General features: G+C 42.0%; 1 pseudogene across 1 annotated transcript in view; it reads left to right on the forward strand.

The window, feature by feature from the left end:
* The window catches only part of LOC309966469 (serum paraoxonase/arylesterase 1-like), a 30,397-nt pseudogene continuing 15,819 nt past the window's right edge, over positions 1 to 14,578 (forward strand). Inside the window, exons 1-3 of the transcript in view lie at positions 1 to 184; positions 11,707 to 11,776; positions 13,486 to 13,541. The product of the transcript in view is annotated as a serum paraoxonase/arylesterase 1-like (transcript). The remainder of the gene's footprint in view (positions 185 to 11,706; positions 11,777 to 13,485; positions 13,542 to 14,578) is intronic.

Here is a 14,578-nt window from a genome sequence, read left to right on the forward strand (position 1 = left end):
CGGGGAGGGGTGGAGCCAATCCCTGGGCTGCCCGAGGCTGCGGGCTGACGGCGGTCTCCCGCCCGTCTCCCGTCCTTGCGTCCGTGTATCCTTCCGTCGTCTGTCCCAGACCATGGCAAAGCTGACAGTGCTCACCCTCGAGACTGGGGCTGGCACTCTTCAGGGATCACCGCTCTTCTTATCTGTAAGTTGAGTTGTGCCGAGGGCTGCGGCCCACCCCGCTTCTTGTCCGTCCCACCCCCTAGCCAGGCCCTGGAGGCTCCCGCCACTCCCAAGCAGGTTCCGGGCTCTTAGAAGATCTGCAGGCGAGCGCTGGACGTACGTCCCACAGCGATTGCATGAATATCCAACTTTCCCCGGCCACCTGAAAATGTACCCTTGCCCATGGCCTGGGAGAGAGGTTAAGGAGAGTTGTTGTCGGTGTGAGTGGCCCAGCTGTTGGCACACACAAATTAATTTTTCATGAAAGCGGTGTATCTTGGCTACAGATTCACTTCCCAACTTTGCTTCAAAATAGATAACCAGATTGGAGGGAGGCCCTGATATTGTGTAAATTTAGGGAAGGAGCTCCCGTCTTGTCTGCCCGGCCGTGGCACAAACCTTCCCAGCTTGGAAGAGACAGAAAACTCGCGTGTGGAGCGGAGCAGGTGGGAAGGAATGGGCGCCGTGATGGCCCACCCGCTCCAGTGGGGGATGCGTGGGGCGTCAGGGGAGAGACCCTGGCACTGGCATGTGATGTCCTGGGCTCTTGCTGTGTCCCTTCCATTGTGGGATCTTGGGCAAATCACTTTACATTGCTAACATTAGCTGCTTCAGTAAGCCTCATATAGGAAGCACTTAACAATGTGCCTGGGATATAGTATTCAATAAATGTTAGTGCCCTGCTTCCCTTAAAGTATTTTTATAAAGCTTTAAGTACTATACAAGGGGGAAAAGGTTTCTAAGAATGTATCGGTAGTTTTGTTCGTAACTTTTTTTTTGCCTGCGTTGGGTCTTTGTTGCTGCGCGCCGGCTTTCTCTAATTGCGGTGAGCGGGGGCTACCCTTCTTTGCGGTGCGTGGGCTTCTCATTGCAGTGGCTTCTCTTGTTGCGGAGCACGGGCTCTAGGTGCGCAGGCTTCAGTAGTTGCGGCACGTGGGCTCAGTAGTTGTGGCTCGCGGGCTCTAGAGCGCAGGCTCAGTAGTTGTGGCGCACGGGGCTTAGTTGCTCCGCGGCATGTGGGATCTTGCCGCACCACGGCTTGAACCCGTGTCCCCTGCGTTGGTAGGCGGATTCTTAACCACCGCGCCACCAGGGAAGTCCTACTAACTTTTTAATAGGGGTTCAAAGTCTAAAGATCATCCTAATCCCTAAGGCTTAATCAATAAAACCTCATTATTTACTTTGAAGTACAACATCACTAAAAATCAAATTGAACATTTTGGATTTTTAGAAAAAAATCGTATGACCCTATGGACTGATTAGAAACATACATTCAGAATAGGTTTTTGTAACTATTGGGCTTTTCTTTTCTTCTAATTGTTGGTTATTTTTGGAATCACAAGCTGTTAGAAAAAAGTAAGAAACAGTGATTTGGGGTTTTTAATCATGTAAAAATTACGGTTTGTGGATTTTCATTAATCATGGTGCTGTTTGTTGCCAAAGGAGAATATATATAGTATGTATTACATTTATATGTATATAAATACATTATATATGTATATTTGTGCGGTATTACCCTGGTGTTACCCATTATGAAAATAAATGAGATGTAAATATCTGACACCCCTTCTAGCCTTTCTCCTTTTGATTCTCCATTTACATCTATCCCTGGGTTTGTTCTGCCCACACTCTTCAAATTGCCCCACACAATTTGAAGATAGGCCCTCACTCCTTCCTGGCAGATCTGTAATCTTCTAAAGGATTACAGATCTGCCAGGAAGGAGTGAGGGTCTATCTTTCTGGTTTACCTTCCTTAATTTACTCTAAGGGTGGAGACTGTAGGCATTTTGTATATGCTTTTGTGTAATTTACTCTAAGGGTGGAGACTGTAGGCATTTTGTATATGCTTATGCTACCATCCTAAAAAGTTTCTCTATCAACATGAAGTCTTAGCTTATTTGATCCAACATTAATATTTCCCCAAGTTTGTTCACAAGTCACAAGGCATGCTCCATAAAAAATACGTTCCTTGGATAAATAAATTTGCGAAGTGTTGGCTACTGTAGCCTTTTCCCAGAGATTAACAGTGTATTCTGGCATGTTGAAAGCTTTGAAAAGTCCTTCAGTAACAAAACAAACAAACAGAAAATGATTTTGCTTTGTCATTTCACAGACTTATTTGCCCACATCCTTCACTGCCTTTTTTGGTACCATCTATAAACATCCTGTATAACTCTCTGGGATACAGTTTGAGACAGACTATTGTACACCATTGATTTGCACCAAGACTTAAATTTCAACTGAAAAAGTTGAGGCCTGGCCTTGGGCAGCAGATGGACCTTGGCCTTGGTTTCTGGGCCCCAAGCCTGATTCTGATTTGTCTGAAGGGACCAACGCACACTATGGTCATAGCTGAACATAATATCAGTCTCTGTGAGTCTCGCTGTTGGCCTTGCCTGTGGTTTCTTTTTGTGGATGGGGTGCCTGGTGGAGCTGCTTTGCCGTGGGGTTGCTGCAGTGGGATGACCTGGTCTAGTTTGAAGTAAGAACTTACTGTTTTACTTTCAGCACCTGGACCCAGCAAGTCCAGGGGAGGGAGCCTCAGTCCTTGAACTTCTGGCTGTAATCAGATGACTGAGAAGGGAAAAGGAAAGTGGAAGTGGGGTGGACCTCTGGTTTTTGAATAAAAAAGAAGGCTAGAGCAGCCATGGCAGAAGTAGGAGCAGGAATAGGAGCAATGGGCAGCTAGGAGGATGGGTGGTTATGAAGATGGAGGGCGGTTGCAGAGCCTTCGATTAGCCCAGATAGGGGAGGAAGGGAAATTGCACTCACTGTTTGAAAAGCTCTAAAGCCTCACTACTCAAAAGGACTGTGGACCAGATGCATGAGCATCACCTGGAGTTCCCAGGACTTGCAGAATCTCGGGCCCCAGCCCACACTATTGAATCAGAATCAGCATTATTTCACAAGCTCCTCAGGGGATGTGTATGCATGTCTCTAAAATGAGACAGGAGGGAAGGGGCGGGCATAACCCTTGAAAGAATGACAGAGCCGTTGAGGACACAACAAAAACTGCTTAGCCGCATAGCACAGGGAGATCAGCTCGGTGCTTTGTGATCGCCTGGAGGGGTGGGATAGGGAGGGTGGGAGGGAGACGCAAGAGGGAAGAGATATGGGAACATATGTATATATATAACTGATTCATTTTGTTGTAAAGCAGAAACTAACACACCATTGTAAAGCTATTATACTCCAATAAAGATGTTAAAAAAAAAAAAAAGCTTAGAACAGATTAGGCCCGAGATGGCAGAAGATTCCACTTGCAGTAGAACTTGAGCCTCATTATGCACTCATTGTAATACATTAGCATATGCCAAACGACACACCCACGGGCGCCATGACACTTCCCCGGCCGACCACAGAAAGCCGAAAAGTGGGCGGTGACGCAATTCCTGGAAATCCTCTCCCCTTTCTCGAAATTGCTGGAATAATCCCCCCCACTTGTTAGCCTATGAAATTACCCAGCCCATAAAAACTAACCACTTCTGCACCCCGGGCCTCTTGCCTTCTGAGGCGGCTGGCACTCTGTCTGTGGAGTGTATTTCTCCCAGAGCTGCTCTCCTTCTGAGACGCCCAAGTTCTGTCTCTGGAATGTGTATCTCTGCTTTCCCTTTACTCTGGCTCGCTCTTGAATTCTTTCCTGCCCAGAGCCAAGGACCCTCACTTGGCGGCCCGAGACCTGGGTCATGACCCTCCTCTCATGCCCCATTTTCCTGCAACCTCTTTACAAAGTCTGTTAATAAATCTACTTCTTACCTGTCACTTTGCCTCTCGCTGAAGTCCTTCTGCGCCGAGACATAAAGAACCTGAGGTTCGTTAAGTCCTGAGACTAGGTGTGCGGTTGCAATCAGAATGTGGGTTCGAGCCCCCTCTTAAGCCAGAGATTGTGGATTCCAGCCCCACACGAGGCACGTCTGTGTTCGCGTCCCACATGAGGTGTGACTGGATTCGAGTCCTATTTGAGGTGCTATCTGAGGTGCGTGGTTTCAAAAGGACGTTCAAATCCTGCGCCACGCATCTGAGAACCAGAGCAAGAGCTCCTGGAGAGTCAGTAAATTACCTTTATCCCCATTTGAGAGATAAGACCTCTGAATCTCAGAGAAAATCATTAATCTGCCCAAAGGAGTGAAGGGACGAGATTATGTCCTGAGACCGGCAGCAGGGTCGGGGCGAATCCGCAGAGGCGATACATCTTTTTTTCCTCAGAGACGCGGCGTATGCGAGTGGGGCAGGCTCGTTAGAAGTTATATAGTCCTGGGGCTGGAAGGAACTTGTGGAAGAATACTTGAGGGGTTCCCGGATGCTTCTGAGGTGATAGCAGCACAGAGCAAAGGAAGACGGGAGCTCCCCTGGATGAGTAGTCTTCCCTGCGCTTCTCTGTAGTTGGCTGCTGTAGCCTCGCGGGTTGTGCACTACGCAAGTCCCGGAAGTGCCGAGGACTACGATATAAACAGCGACTCCTGTAGTGTGGAATGTTGCAGTCCCGCGTCTCTGGGACAACTTCCTCATTCCTAAATTGCCCACTGTAATGCGTGAGGCCCTTCATTAGAAGGAAACAGCAAAGCTAGCATTAATATTTCTGCCACCCCCATGCCCACTCCAGTGGGAAGCACGCTGTAGTGGGAAGAGGGCAGTGGGGGAATTCCAACAGACCTGGGTTGCATCTCAGTTCTGCGACTTTGAAGTCACTTTGTCACTGACCCAGATTCTTGGACTTTTTTTTTTTTTTGCGGTACGAGGGCCTCTCACTGTTGTGGCCTCTCCTGTTCCGGAGCACAGGCTCTGGACGCGCAGGCTCAGCGGCCATGGCTCACGGGCCCAGCCGCTCTGCAGCATGTGGGATCTTCCCGGACCAGGGCACGAACCCGTGTCCCCTGCATCAGCAGGCGGACTCTCAACCACTGCACCACCAGGGAAGCCCTCTTGGACTTTTTAATCAACAGAAATTCATAACAGGTCAGAAGAGAAATTTAGGCAAGGCTTTTTGGGGACCTGTGCTGCAGCACAGGGAGCGAAAACAAATAACGGGTTCCCTTGCTCGCTCCCTGAGGGAGGGCGATCTGATCCTTTAAATGGGGTGTGGGTAGGGGCAGATCCAGCAGCTGGGCCAGAGGGGCGGCTTAGGTGGCCTGCCCACCCCCTTGGTGGAGCTGTGTGCAGGGATCACGTGCAGTACCCTGTTTTTGTTCCAGACACCTCATGAATGGCAGTGGGTCTTTGGTCTTTTTGTATCATATTATCCATAATTTGTCCCAACTGCACATGCACGCAGTTATTTTTAGTCCCTTATAGTTTGTATTCTGTTGCTTGAGGAGATGTTTGTCCAAGTGCAAGCATTGTAGCAAAGGGTCCTGGGTCCCAGGTCCCAGCCTGTCTCAACTTTACCATTCTGAGCCTGTTTCTCCACCTAAATATTATGGGCTCATAATACATATCACAGTAGGATATATATCAAATCTGGCACATGAAAGATACTCTGTAAATGTTAGCTTTTATTATTGCCATATGCTATCTCAAAAATCTACCTATGAAGGTTGCAGGATACAAAATTAATGCACAGAAATCTCTGGCATTCCTATACACCAACAACAAAAAATCAGAAAGAGAAATTAAGGAAACACTGCCATTTACCATTGCAACAAAAAGAATAAAACACCTAGGAATAAACCTGCCTAAGGAGGCGAAAGACTTATACTCAGAAAACTATAAAACACTGATGAAAGAAATCAAGGATGACATAAGCAGATGGAGAAATAGACCATGTTTTTGGATTGGAAGAATCAATATTGTGAAAATGACTATACTACACAAAGCAATCTACAAATTCAGTGTAATCCCTATCAAACTACCAATAGCATTCTTCACAGAATTAGAACAAAAAATTTTACAATTCGTATGGAAACACAAAAGACCCCAAAGAGCCAAAGCAATCTTGAGAAAGATAAATGGAGTTAGAGGAGTCAGGCTCCCTGACTTCAAACTATACCACCAAGCTAAGTAATCAAGACAGTATGGTACTGGCACAAAACCAGAAAAATAGATCAATGGTACAGGATAGAATGCCCAGAGATAAACCCACACACATAGGGGTACCTAATTCATGACAAAGGAGGCAAGAACATGCAATGGAGAAAAGACAGCCTCTTCAATAAGTGGTGCTGGGAAAACTGGACAGCTACTTGTAAAAGAATGAAATTAGAACACTCCCTAACACAATACACAAAAATAAACTTCAAATGGATTAAAGACTTAAATGTAAGGCCAGACACTATAAAACTCTTAGAGGAAAACATAGGAAAAACACTCTTTGACATAAACCACTGCAAGATCTTTTTTTGACCCACCTCCTAGAGTAACTAACTGAAATAAAAACAAAAATAAACAAATGGGACTTAATTAAACTTAAAAGCTTTTGCACAACAAAGGAAACCATAAACAAGACGAAAAGACAACCCACAGAATGGGAGAAAATATTTGCAAATGAAACAACAGACAAAGGATTAATCTCCAAAATATAAAAGCAGCTCATGGAGCTCAATATCAAAAAAACAAACAATCCAGTTAAAAAATGGGTGGAAGACCTAACGAGACATTTCACCAAGGAAGACATACAGATGGCCAAGAGGCACATGAAAAGATGCTCAACATCACTAATTATTAGAGAAATGCAAATCAAAACTACAATGAGGGATACCTCATGCCAGTTAGAATGGCCATTATCAAAAAATCTAGAAACAATAAATGCTGGAAAGGGTGTGGAGAAAAGGGAACCCTCTTGCACTGTTGGTGGCAATGTAAATTGATACAACCACTATGGAAAACAGTATGGAGGTTCCTTAAAAAACTAAAAATAGAACTACCATATGACCCAGCAATCCCACTACTGGGCATATACCCTGAGAAAAGCATAGTTCAAAAGGAGCCATGTACCACAATGTTCATCGCAGCACTATTTACAGTAGCCAGGACATGGAACCAATCTAAATGTCCATCGACAGATGAATGGATAAAGAAGATGTGGCACATATATACAATGGAATATTACTCAGCCATAAGAAGAAATGAAATTGAGTCATTTGTAGTGAGGTGGATGTACCTGGAGTCTGTCATGCAGAGTGAAGTAAGTCAGAAAGAGAAAAACAAATACCGTGTGCTAACACATATATATGGGATCTAAAAAAAAAAAAATGGTACTGATGAGCCTAGTTACAGGGCAGGAATAAAGAGGTAGACATAGAGAATGGACTTGAGGACATGGGGTGGGAGGGGGAAGCTGGGGCGAAGTGAGAGTAGCGTCGACATATACACACTACCAAATGTAAAATAGTTGGCTGGTGGGAAGCAGCGGCATAGCACAGGGAGATCAGCTCCGTGCTTTGCGATGACACAGGATTGGGATTGGGAGGATGGGAGGGAGGCTCAGGAGGGTGGGGACATGTATATGCATATGGCTGATTCGCTTTGTTGTGCAACAGAAACTAGCACAGTATCATGAAGCAATTACACTCCAATAAAGATCTATTAAAAAATCTACCTATGAATGATCCACTTAATGAGTGGTACTTGAATATATATTGTGATAATACCTCACTGAGACCATAGGCTAAGGACGAATAACTCACTGGCCCTCCTCTGTCAGTGCAACCAACATCATCTCCATCTGATGCACTAGCCTACTAATTCCACAAAACAATTCAGCAGACATCTACCAAGTACCTTCTTTTTTCCTGGAGTGCTGTATTCATGTGGGAAGTCACAGGGAGGAATAGGATGCAGTATTCACTCACAGATTTCAGAGTTTACTGTGAGCAATGAGACCACAAACTGATTACTGTAAAACAATATAGTAAGAGCCTCTGTAGATGTATACGTGAAGGTTCATGAGGATAAATGAAGGAGTTACTAATCCTGTCACAGAGTATCAGTAGGAGCTGCAGACATCGTGAGTAAGAATCTTGCAGGTGGATTAGCAGGAAGGACTAGGTGGAGGGAAAACTTGCATAAGAAAGTGATGTAGAGAAAAGGATCCTTGGTGTCATGGCACCTGATTTCAAATCCCAATTTTATCTTTTTAAGGATAGTAGGACCCAATAAGGAATATTGAATAATGAGGGGTGTGCAGTGGCAGAAGGTAGACCGGGCGAGGATGCATATGGTCCCAAGGAGAGTTCCAGAATGGACTTCTTAATGCATAGCTAAAGATCCTTGCTTTCTTTTGTAAGGAGCTGGCATGTATTTGCAAAGAATAATTCATAGCAGGGAGTATGTGATTTCTGGCCAGAGTTCAGCAGCTTATAAATCAGCGACACCTCTCAAACATTGAACTTTATCCTTTAGACCTGGAACATTTGGACTTAATCAAGCCCTTGACAAGATATTTCCTGATAATTGAAAATAAAATAGAAAAATATGCTGGCTTATAGTAACGCAAGCTGAATTGTCTTCTGGTACTTCCTTCAGCTTTTTGGAAGTGGTGATACCGGTAAATTTTGCTGGGCAGAGGACCGAATGTGATCTTTGCATTCATACTTCAGTTCTAATCCCAGCTCAGCCACTTCCTAATTTTGTAGCCTTGAAAAGCCACTTAATCTTAGTCATCTATAAAATAGGGAAAACAATACCTCAGGAAGAGATTTGAGGATTAAAGCAGAGTAATTACGGTACCTGAACTGTACTAGTAATGATTAGTCTGTTGAGATTTGACTTCTTTTGGCCACAAATTTGAACCCAGAGCAACTGAGTGCTCACTTAATGCCTCCTTACCTACTGTGGGCTTTTCCAGGTTAGAGATCAACTTCCATGAGAGAGAAGCCTAAGTTAGAATATGGGCTGATCAGTTCTGCTTTTCTCTGCCCTCTGTGAACACATCACATTTAATGAACCTTGCAAGCCAGGCTGCATACCTCTTCTTCCTGTGTGATTTTGACTCTAAAAAAGCTAATTTGGCTATCCTTGGCATTTTTCCCAAGTCTTGACCCACTCACTGATTGCACGTCACTGACTCTTCTTCTATGTCACTCTTTGTAATGTCCTTGATTATGACCTCCACTCTTAACATCTTGTACCTGTCCTTTGAGTTCCTTGGGGCACTCTGTGTATATTCACGGAGCTTTCTGTAGACCAGTGTTTTTCAAAATGGTGGATCACAAAATCAATTTAGTAAATTATGATCAACACTTACCTATTTATTTTTATTTTATTATTATTATTATTATTATTTTTTTTTTGCGGTACGCAGGCCTCTCACTGTTGTGGCCTTTCCCGTTGCGGAGCACAGGCTCCGAATGCGCAGGCTCAGCGGCCATGGCTCACGGGCCCAGCCGCTCCATGGCATGTGGGATCTTCCCGGACCGGGGCACGAACCCGTGTCGCCTGCATTGGCAGGCGGACTCTCAACCACTGCGCCAGCAGGGAAGCCCTATTTTGTTATTTTTAAAATTGAAGTATAGTTGACTCACAATATTATATTATTTTCAGGTGTACAACATAGTGATTCAGTATTTTTATAGATTATACTCCATTTATAATTATTATAAAATATTGGCTATATTCTCTGTGCTGTACAATATATCCTTGTAGCTTATTTATCTTATGCATAGTAGTTTGTACTTCTTAATCTCCTACCCTTATATTGCCCCTCTCCACTTCTCTCTTCCCATTGGTAACCACTAGTTTGTTCTCTATATCTGTGAGTCTGTTTCTCTTTTGTTATTTTCATTCATTTGTTTATTTCTTAGATCCCACATATAAGTGATAACATACAGTATTTGTCTTTCTATGCCTGATTTATTTCACTAAGCATAATACCTTCCAGGTCCATCCATGTTGTTGAAAATGGCAAATTTCATTATTTGTTATGGCTGAGTAATATTCCATTGTGTGTACATATATATATATACACACACACACACATCCTCACCAATATTTGTTATTTGTATGACCAGCATCTTTAAATAAATGAAATAGAATTGAGTAGAAAAGTTAAGAATTTATTAAATGTATTAGGGTGAGTATCACTTTGTGAACTTTGTTTCAGGGGTGTGTGTGTGTGTGTGTGTGTGTGTGTGTGTGTGTGTGTGATGTGTGTTTCTACCATGTAAAATGCTTTTCCTAACGTGGGTCTTAGTCTGAAAAGTTGGTAAGGCACTGCTCTAAACTTTCCCTTTTATTTCTTTATTGCAAACTTGTTTGATTATAATGTCAGATTTCTATTGTTGAAATATCTTTTTGTTTCTCAGGTCATGGGGGCAGATCCCAAGTTTCCTTTGAAGTCTGCTTTCTAAGTTTGTGTCCATCATTCAGGGACCCACCCTCTCCTTGCAGGCCAGGCCTTCGTCATCTATCCATTCACCTCTGGATCTCTAGCGCCCAGGTTCTCTACTCTGTGCCTCAATGTGAACTGTGGTGCTTTAACAAAGCTGATTACTGACCCCACTGCTAACCTCTTAGCTCAGACCCTCGTAGAGGGTAGAATTGATAGCCAATGGCATGATAGTAGGAGCATGCTACATTTTTATCTGAATGAAAAGATGAAATAATCAGTCACCTCCAAATTCCTTATTATTTTATACCATATTGTTAGAAATTTTATGCAAAGTGTCCAGTCACCCTTAGCCCATCTTCCTCCTTCTACGAGACTAAATTATCAGTAAGGCAAAGTGAAAACTTTCTCTGCCTGTCTGTCTTTAGTCAAATAAGATTCCTAGGGATTGTTGGATAATTGTTGCTGCTCACTCTGACTGTATTGTATCATTAGTTCTCAAAAAATGTTTATTGTTTAGCTCTCTTGGCCGTGCTAATGCTGTGGTCCATTTCTTTCAAATGCTACGTCAATAGCTCTGTGCTGCGCAGGCAGCCTGCTGGTACTTCCTTCTCACATCTGTTCTTTTTTCCTTTGTCCTTCACTCAAGTGTTCCCCGCAACGTTTATGCACTCAGATTTAGTGAGTCACTTTTGAGTGTGTGTATGTGCAATGGCTTTTTATATGTTGGCCTTGGGTATGATTTTCTGAAGTTATAAATCCTTTAAGCCCACCTGCATTTTTCAAGTAACACACCCGAAAGCAGATGTCCAGTCTAGGCTTTGGGGCCACACTGGGCAGATGGGCAGGAGGCCCATCTGTCAGCAGCCCTAAAACATCAATGGAATAAATTGGAACCCTGTTGCTATTTAACCCAAATTTCCACCTAGGACTCCTGACACAGCTGATGAAATAGTTCCTGTTCTGCCAAAGCGCACAGAGTCCTCAAGAGGACACTATGTATCTCCTTTGTGTATCTACCCACCTCTGCTAAATAAATACTGAATGTTGTGCCCAGGGACCCATGTGTCTGGCTCAGGTCTCGTCTGGTAGAATTGCTCAAGTTACAGGGACCGCTAACCCTGGGGTTGAAACCCAGGCAAAAAGTACAGTTAAGGAGAACTTTATTGGCTACTTACCTTTGCAACTTAATTATAATTTCTGGACAGTTTTATGCATAGTTAATTCCTTTTTTTCTCTCCCAGAACAAGAAAAAATGCTTCCCAAGAGTAAAATTGGTAGAACTTCCTAACTGTAAATTAGGAAAAGGAATAGGTAAGTATTTGAGAGGAGGCAGTATCTCGCTTGAAGTATTATTTTGCGAGTTATTTGATTAATATACTTGTTAAATTTTGTTCAAAAATAAAACTACGAACCAGGAGAGTATTATTAAGTCAGTAGTTAGTTATGAATACCAAATTACTTGACTTTTGACTTTACCAACCTACTGTCAATGTTTTTGACTGTTTTTTGATCATTTGTTTTTGTTTGGTCTGTTTAGCGAAAACAATAGACAGTGTTTGATTTTATGGTAATATAACCTGAGCAGATGGCAGAGGAGGGACAAAAGAGGAATAAAAAGCAATGAGTAAAGGATAAAATTTTTAAAAGACCTCACACACCTATGCAGTTACCACAGGGCTTCTCCTCATGCATCTCTCTTTTAATATCTGGGAGGAAAGTTTTTCCCAGAAACTCTCAGCAGATTTTCCCTTAGATCTCATTAATCAGAGCTAGACAACAGGCTGGTGCCCTAGCTGCAAAGGAAGCTGGGAAGGTAATTATGGGCCTCCTTTGTGGAAGACTGACCCTTCAGCAAAGATAAAAGGGCCAGGGAATAGCAGCTGGTAGGCAACCAACAGGAGTGTCGGAGGACTCAAGTCCCCATCTGGCTTCAACCAACCAGCTTTGTTATTTGAGAACGACTTGTTTGACATTCATGCTTTTGTTATTATTTTTTTTAATTTTTATTGGAGTATAGTCGATTTACAATGTTGTATTAGTTTTAGGTGTACAGCAAAGTGAATCAGTTATACATATATATATATATATCCACTTTTTTTTTTAGATTCTTTTCCCATGTAAGTCTTTACAGAGTATTGAGTAGAGTTCCCTGTGCTGTACAGCAAGTTCTTATTTGTTATCTATTTTATATATAGTAGTGTGTGTATGTCAGTCCCAATCTGCTTTTGTTATGTTTTGAGGGGTTTTTTTAGAATTATTTATCTCAGTTGACTGAGGTTGGAAAGGCTAGACCACACGACTTAATGCAGTTAGCATCAGTAAGCTTGGTCAGATATCTTATAGTGTAATCTTTTTTTCTAGAAAACAAACATGATATTGATATTAAATATCACTGGATATTTGAAAAACAAACACCCCACTAAAATTATTAATACCAAATCAAAAATCCCATATGTCTCGAGATTGATTGAAATCCAAAAAATTTACATGTACTTAAAGCATAACTAATTTGGTGATATTTTATTGATGTTTATATTAATAGTAAAAGCATATTTGGCATATGAAATGTATCCCCATTTTAACTGAAGCATTTGGAATTTGTTTATATTTCCAATAGGGTTTTCAAAGAGTTTATTTGGTTTGGAATTATTAAGTATCAACATATATCGGGAGTTTATGTCTTTAAAAAACAGCAGGCTATTTTCAAATGACTGTACCTTTTGTACATTTAGTGAATTTCCATGTACTTTAAGAGGTTTTGGGCTCTAAGGAAAAAGTTCTAGCCCATCAATTTAAAACAAATATATTAAGTGTACATTTTAAATGTACTTTATTTCAATATATGAATCGCTTTTAATTTTTAAATAATCACAGCAGTCAACTGGAATAAATAAATGAACCTATCAAAGAAGAGCTAAACATGTAGCCCTATTTTCACATTAAGAGTGATAAAGAAAAGGACCCTTAGCTTCCTGCAACAGTAGGAAACAATCTGTGCTGTCTATTCTCTTTTCTGACAGAAACTGGCTCTGAAGATTTGGAGATACTTCGTAATGGACTGGCTTTCATTAGCTCCGTAAGTGTTTCCTTTCACTTACTGTGCTCTGAATCATTTTCTAGGACTGGCAGCTTGTCTTTTGTTTCAGCCTTTTTTATACCAATGCCCATCTTCATATAAGATGAGCAGTGATATGGTTCAAAAAACAAACCGTATATGCATTCATACTGATGTTATGATTTTGATAGTATATGTTCTATGCATATTTGTATTCCTGTGTGTACAGTGAACTCTTATATTCCCCTGTCTTCCATTGTGGCAATTTGTGAGTCCAGTGAGTTCACGAATGGCTTCCCATTCATCTGTCTATTCCTTGAAGCACTTAAGTGGTATATTCAAATATTTGCTGAATTGAGTGTATATATGTGTGTATGTGTGTGTGTATATATATCCTCTCCCACATCATTTAGATTTTTATCTTTTTTTATACTTTTCAGAATAAGCCTTTTAATTTAAAATCGTTGATATTTTATTCCACAATTTCCAAACTTTGAAGAGAAAAGCCACCATGTTGTTGAACCCCTCCTGCATATAGATCATTGCGGTTGGTGATATAGCTCAAAACAAGAGAAGTCAACAACCTAGTCTAGGAAAACAGAGTTGATAGGATACAGTATACAAGTCATCCAGCCATTGAAAACCCTTTGCTTCCTGTTGTAGTTCATTCAATCCAGTTTTCTCCTATGAAGATGGAAGACTAGTCATCCTCTGCAGAAGTGTCTTACAAACTCTTTTTTAAAGGAACAGAATGTATATTTCCAGCAAAATCTTATATGGGACCCAGATATGTAAAACAAATAGATATGTGTCGTTGTTCTACCTTCAGGCTAAGAAAGGAGTGGTTACCTTTGCTTACTAGACTTCCCCTAAACCTCGTCTCTGAGATGCTTCCAATAAACCTGCTAGGGGACAGTTTAAAAACCATAACCAATGTTCTGTCCGTGTTCCTCGCTTATATTATTGAAGCCCATTTATAAATGTCTCTTTGGTCTGCTCTTCTTTTTTTTTATCTTTGCCATGGGTTGGTAGCTTGATAGCTGTGATATTCGACACAC

Source organism: Leucopleurus acutus, assembly GCF_964270905.1.
Source record: "Leucopleurus acutus genome assembly, chromosome: 9".
NCBI lineage: Eukaryota > Metazoa > Chordata > Mammalia > Artiodactyla > Delphinidae > Leucopleurus > Leucopleurus acutus.